This window comes from Martes martes (assembly GCF_963455335.1).
Source record: "Martes martes genome assembly, chromosome: 4".
NCBI classification, from domain to species: Eukaryota; Metazoa; Chordata; class Mammalia; order Carnivora; family Mustelidae; genus Martes; species Martes martes.
Window position 1 is genome coordinate 52,529,274 of NC_137891.1, and position 7,311 is coordinate 52,536,584.

Sequence of the window (7,311 nt, forward strand, 5' to 3'; positions counted from 1 at the left end):
AGGGTCTTTTTGAAGTTTCTGCATTTTGTGCCTTATCTCATTAGGGCTGAAGTCATGATAGTGGTGGTGGATGGAAGAATGTATGGTTGGCTCCACTTAATATACTTTTTTGGACCCTAAGCAGAGGGATAAGCAGCTGCATTCAAAGCTAGATTGGAAGCAGTGAAGGAATCCTATTGAAAACAAGTTTCCAACGAGCTATGGTGGCTGGAGTGAGGACAGGACAGGCGTTTAGAAAGTTTCTTCCCGTCTTTGACTGAGTTTTAGTTGAAAGGAGTGCAGCTGACACTGTAACCAAAGGAGTAATTATGCTTCCAGAAAAATCTCAAGGAAAAGTATTGCAAGGAACAGGAGTAGCCGTTGGACGAGGCTCTAAAGGAAGGGGTGGAGAGATTCAACCAGTAAGCGTGAAAGTTGGAGACAAAGTTCTTCTCCCAGAATATGGAGGCACCGAAGTAGTTCTAGAAGACAAGGATTATTTCTGATTTAGAGATGGTGACATTCTTGGAAAGTATATAGACTGAAATTAATCATTTTTTTAAAAATTTAATTTCTTTTCAGTGTAACAGAATTCATTGTTTATGCACCACATCCAGTGCTCCATGCAATACGTGCCCTCCATAGTACCCACCACCAGGCTCCCCCAACCTCCCACCACCCGCCCCTTCAAAACCCTCAGATCGTTTTTCAGAGTCCATAGTCTCTCATGGTTCATCTCCCCCTCCATCACATGAAGCTTCCCATTCCACTAAAGTGAAATTTCATCACGTAAATAATTTCACATTTCTGTTTTATAACAAATGGTATCCAAGCTAAATAATAATAATAATAATAATAATAATAATAATAAAAACAAGTTTACAAACAGTATAAGTCAGGATATGATTAGTGCAATGGTATTTCAGAGAAGGGAGACTGCTATCAACAGGACATGTATTTTTGCAAAAAGCAAATGACAGTAATCAGTGATACAGTAGTGAAGAGAGTGGGGTATGGAAAACCACAGGACTACAGGACTATAGAGCCTCTCTGTGTGATCCCAGCCAAACTGCACTTCTGGGGGCCCTTTATGCCCATCTTAATTCACTCTCCCTTCATCCTTCTGTAATTAGTATTAATTGCATTAAGCTTCTAATGGTTTTATAGTCACAACTGCCAGTCACTCCTTAAACCAGGTCACTCTGCAACCAGAATTAGCTCGTTAAAACTGGACTCTGATTTCACAACTAACTCTCGTATCAGAAAGACTCCATGACTTTCCTTTTCGTGACAAATGCCTTCACCTGATCTATGGTTCCAGAACCTCCCTCCACTGACCTTTTTCCCAACATAGAAACTTTATGCACTCATCTCCACTCCCACCCCAGACTTTTGGCACTAAAACATGTACTTTTTGTTTTATTTTGTTTTTTTAAATCATCGTGTGCATATGCCTCTTCACACTCCCTAGAATGCTCTTTCTTTCCTTCTTCCTCTAACTGGCAAAATTGTGTTATCCTGCAATACTCAGCTGGAGTGACACGTTCTCGGGGAATTCTTTCTTGACTCTCTGGTTGAACTGGTCCTTCCCTAATAATAATGGACTAAATACTTCTAGATGGCAGGGGTTTTTTCATTGGAAGGCTTTTCTGGAATTTCCAGGCTAAGTGGGTCGGCAGCCCTCTTATTGCCAGGTTTATGCTTCAAAATGAATTCTCTTTATCTTCCTGGAGGTAGAAAGGAGAGTTCATGTGTGTTCTTGGGCTGTTCTCCTCACATGAATGCTTAAACAATAGGAATTATAAGTAGGCTCACATTTTAACCACAGGCAAAAGTCACCCTCTTTTGTACTTGCAAGTTCTTAAAAGATCTCTTGCTGGAAGACTGCCCAGTTGTTCAACCATGGTAAATTAGAGGGAAAATTTTCAGAGGCTACCATTACTCCTTTGAAAAATGTTCTAAGAGCATCCTTTCATCATTTGGAAACAGTAAAATCTCCCTCCGAGGTGCAACAGAGTTTCTCACTGAACAATGAGCTTTAACAGGCAACCCCAGGGGGCATTCATTAAACTCAGAAGAAATCAGTGGCGGAGCCAGACCCACTTTTCTTGATAACTAATGACACCACGTTCTGTTTCTGTAGGACTTTCTTTCCCCTTTACCTCTTTAAATCTCATTTTAAGTCACATAAACTATCTTCTCTGCTGTAGTCATTAGACCTGGTTCTGGTCTGGTGGACAAGGTCCAGGATCCCTTTTCTCATTGTTATTTTACAATTTCTAATTACTACTTATTTACTCCAAAGTTCTTATCCACCCCAGATCTCCTCCCACCCCAAACAGATCCTTTCTTGGATTAGATCCTTTTCAGGCCCAATAAACCCCACACATCCTGGCCGATGCACAAGTGGAAAAATGATGATCCTTGCTTTCTGAACTGGAAGCACAAGCATTACATGGTTAAAGGGCGTTCCCTAGATTTCTGAGGCAAATGAGAGAGGAGCTAGAAAAGGCTCTGATGCGAGTGATTAGATCAAAGATAATCCTTTGTCCCAAATCAGGCGGCTTTCTGCACTTTCTGCATGGTGCGCACTTCGCACTTCGTAAAGCATCAGGTTAAGAAGTGCTGTGCTCATCGTCCCTTCTCAAGGCCATCTCTTATTAGCAGTAAGTTGTGAGAGGGACCTCTCCTCTTTCATCTCAGGCTCTTTGTTTTCAGAACCTTTCCACAGCAATTCAGTTCAACAGAATGGCAACTCAGCTATCCCTTTGTAATTACACTGGGAAGGATTTGTGACTAATTGTCTCATTTATTCTAGCAGCAGAAGGTCAAGTTACCAGGAAGGTGATGTTAGGCAATGGGTCCCAGGCAGGATGTCACAGTCCATCCCTTGGGTGGACTCCCTACTCAACCTTAGACCTTCAGGTTTCTGGAGGGATGAGGTCTCAAAGACTAATTTTAGGAAGTTCCGCAAGCCAGTTACACGACTCATCAAGTTCAAGAACTACTTTTCTAGTGCTCTCTTGCAAGGGCTCTCAAAGTCGCTATCCCCTGGGGAGATGGCAAAAAGCGCAGACTTGATTTTCAACTGCAAGGGATTCTGACTGCTGGGAGGGGTCTAGAAATAGTGAGGGGTCTAGAAATAGACATTTTTAACAAGCCCCCAGGGTGCTTCTGAAACATGTGACCAGTGTACCTCCCTTGAGGAAACACTGCTCCGTTCAGGGTTTAGCAAAAAGGGAGAAGAAGGGCATAGGTTGTGACACACTTGGGAGGTTCAGAAGTTGCTTATATAGGGACAGTTCCAGCGGTCTTCCAAACGCTGTGTCCGTCTGCCTCCAGACCACACCAATGCCTGCGTGAGAGAGTAAGGATGGGCAGGAGGACTGTCAGGGACAGGGCAGGGATTCCTGGAGTATCCTGCTTAGGATGAGGCTGGGAGAATCCGGGTTTAAAAACACAGAACCAAACAGAGGCCTGTTTCCTCCCCTCTGATCTATTTCAACAGCTCCTCAGGGGCTTTCCTGCCTGGGGGGTCTTCCTGGCTTGCCTGCCTCCTTTCCCCAAATCTGAATCCAGCTCCAGCTTTCACAGTGCTGCTAGAATGATTTCTGTAAAAGATAAATGGTTTCTTCATGGCATAAAAGTCTTCTCAGTAATTTACTGGTATGAGATCCAGACTCGGCTGCAAAGGCTCTAACGCTATTTGTTATAGAGCTTCTTCGTGAGTCTCCAGCTTTGCCTGTCACCCTGATTCACACAGCATGAAGAATGTCCTCCTCTGGTAACACCCTTTCCATGACTGTGTGATGGACCCTTCAACTTTCAACCTTCAGCTAAAACATGATTCATCCTGTAAAGGTTTCTCTGATCTTTCCAGCCAGAATTATCATGCCCTCCAACACTCGTACCAACCTGTCCCCTAGCACCCATTACTCCATATTTACATTTACAATTACATATTATATTAATTTTAAAGTCTAGTCCTTTCAGTAGACTGTAACCATGTTTTAATGTTATTATCATTGATATTAATAAAAGTAAAAGTAATAGTAGTAGTAGTTATACATTATCTAATTACTAGTACACTGTTCTGTGCTTTACGTTTTGTATGAATTATCTCACTCAATCCTTTTAACACCTGAAGAAAAAGGCCTTGCCTCTAGGAAACAGCAAGCTAGAATTAGAACACAGGTATGTCTGTCTTGAGAGGAGGCATTTTGCATTCAGTAGACACTTAGCAAATACTTGTCAAATGAGTATATCAAGGGTGCGTAAATGAATGAATGAATGAATGTGCCCACTTTTCAGAAAGTTTGCTGATTACTAAGTTACGGCTGTTGCTAATTACAAAGTGATCTGCAAGGACTTCTTGGACAGTATTTGTATTTGAGGAGAGATCAAAAAGGAGGCACTAGAAATGGCTTTTATTCTCTGAAGATTGTTTCTTCAATAACAAGCCTCAAAAAGAATCTAGAAGCTAGACATTGAAATAAAATAAGACCAGACCAGACCAGACCAGACCTTAAAAGCCCACCTGAGGGAGGGAATGTGGGAACAGTTCCGGTTATCTGTGATCTGTTAGGCCCTGGTCAGTCACCATCCCCCTCCTGTGGTTCAGGCCACTTCCTCCTTTCCTGGACCCTTTCCCCAGCTTTGCTGTCTGCAGGAAGCACGGGCTCTGTCTGGGTCCTCACTCAGAGACAGCCTCCCTTCACCCTCTGACCTCAGAGCCCAGGCGCCAGCGCATTGGTATATTGATTCAGGTGATCAGGCTGCCTTCTTGTTTCTGGAACCCAGGGCCTGTGTTGTAGACTAGTTCCAGTGATCGAATTGCTGTCTGACCCCAATGGCTGGTCTTACTTAATGCTAACCAGCCTCCTGGTCAAGTCCCAAGTAATGGCCTGACCGCGGGACAGTGCTACCTGCCTGGAGCCCCAGCTGACAGCACCTGCTCGCCTGGGTCTCCCAATGTGCTTGTTTGCTGTGGTCAGGATACTGCAGCTGACACTGCATTTTGGCTTAGAGCGGTCGTCTGCTTAAGGAGATGCGAGTCTACAGTGACTAGCCAGGAGCCATCTAGTTCTCGCAGGGGTTGATATATAGGCAAGCTGAACAGGGATAGGATAGGGAACCCAAGCTCTGCATTCTTAAATTCTTCGATGTTGACACTTACATCCACAGTCCTTCTGGAATGAGGTGTTATTTATGACTTACTGTCTTGGTTGCTGGGAACCTAAGGCAGAAGATCCGAGTAACGACACCATCAAGAAAATCTAAACAGATGCTTAAATGTCTCTGATACGGATGGTGACTATTATAACTTCTAACATGGTACATATTGGACTATACTTTAGGGAAAATAGAATAACACGGAGAAAATATAATGTCCATATGGAAAAGAGCATTCATATAAAACAAAGTGAACTCCATTTTGTTTCTGGTTGAGCTATTATATATGTAACTTTGGAAAAACCATATTGGAGACTTATTTCCTCACCTGTAAGATAAAAAGAATGCACTAGAGGAATGAATGCACTGATAACAGCAGAATTCTGTGACTTTCCTAATTATTTTTTGATGTTTTTGTAAAATCAAAGCAATTGAAGGATGTAGGAGGACAATTAAGAATAGCACATTTTTAAAAGAACAGTGTATCTTATATCCCATGAGGGGAAATTTTTTTGGCAAAATTAACCTAAAAACATCAAAAAGTAACATCTATATATTACATGTAAAATTATCATATGCCTCCTATGTACCTACATTTTTTTTGTTTGCCTTTCCAAATCATGTCATTAGGCAAGTATCCAACAATTAAAAGGAGTAACATACTTTTAAGAAGATCTGTTTACTAAGGTTTTATGTTCCAGATATTTTTGCAGCAATGAAATGGGTTGCACCCTGGACTACTATTTTGTGCTTTTTGAATAGACTGTTATTTTTGAATTAAGACAATACATGTATCAGAATTTAAAAAACAAACAAACATAGATATGGGAACTGAGAATGTGTCATTGACTTGATTTAAAATAGTCTGTATTCTGTAGTCCTGAGGAACTCAGAAGTATGTCAAAGGACAAAGGGAAAAAAGCCATCTAGAAAAAAGTGAGGACAATGTCCCCGAGTATGATTTTGGAGAAAGCAAGAATGACATTTGCAATATTTGGCAAGATAAGTAGGGGAAAGATCAAGAGCTACAACAGCCGCTTCCCAGTGTTAGGGCAATCAGGAATCAAAACCCTGGAGAAACTCAGATGAAGGGAAATTCCACTCTGGCGTCCCTGGGAATGCTTCAGCTCATAGTCTTACCTGCTAATATTATAGAAAGGATGCTGATTTTTTTCCTTTGGCTAAACCCAGACAGAGAAAGAAATACGTTTTGTAAAAACCCAGGCACAGTATGGAAAGCAAAAAGAAAAAATAATGCATTTCACATTAGATGTTTTCCCCCAACCAGAACTCCTTTTTTGAGGATTTAAGAAATAAATAATTTGGAAAATTCTGAGGAACGTAAGCATATTTTAGGGACAATCTTGGAGCAACAACACAAATATTAGAAATACAAACTTCAACAATTGCTTGGAAAAGCCTTTAATGTATAAATGAAGTTGCAACCTCTGCAAAATCTTTACCAAAATGGTTTCTCCAGGGGAGGAAAGGAGAAAAAGAACCTCTTAAAAACAATCAGCCCGTGTCAAAGTCGTTCATGATTCTTCACACACAGACATAATGATTAATCCACTCAGAACTAATCAAGGGGTTGACTTTATTTGTAGTAGATGAACCTGTCACTACTTGGAGGTTTTCATTTACCAATATCTGACACTAGCAGCAATTTTTTTTAATAGCAGCAATTTTTAATAGAGATGTTCAAAGGAGTTTTTTCAGCATTTGTGTTCATTGAAATGTCTTTGACGAATGACTTATGTCTTTAAGTAGGCAAAACAATTATTTGCAGTAGGATCCTTGCCCTGTGCAATATTAATGATCAGGAGGCAGCTTCGTGGTGCTTGCAACCATGGGAGGGTAGGGCAATTGGCCCCAGTGGTGCACCCTTAGGCAGGGAAATCATAATGTTAGGAAACACAACCCACAGCTCCCTAAATTTTAAGTCAGATTTTATGCTAGGTTTTCTCTGTTTCCACATTAAAGGAACTCCTATGCTATTTAAATATACTATTTGATATTATCATTTATTTATTACAGATTTACACTTAATTTGATTTGGCTACCCAGTCCCTGACTGGTACACCCCATCAGGCAACACAGTCTGTAATATGTGTAAGTCACTCCCTAATATTTATACACTAAAGAGAATAAGCATTCTAA

At 41.1% G+C, this 7,311-nt stretch overlaps 1 pseudogene across 1 annotated transcript; it reads left to right on the forward strand.

Moving 5' to 3' along the window:
- The first annotated feature begins 200 nt into the window (after window positions 1–200).
- Window positions 201–524, forward strand: LOC308341597 (10 kDa heat shock protein, mitochondrial-like; annotated as a pseudogene). Its single transcript has one exon. The product of its transcript is annotated as a 10 kDa heat shock protein, mitochondrial-like (transcript).
- Window positions 525–7,311: the final 6,787 nt, after the last annotated feature.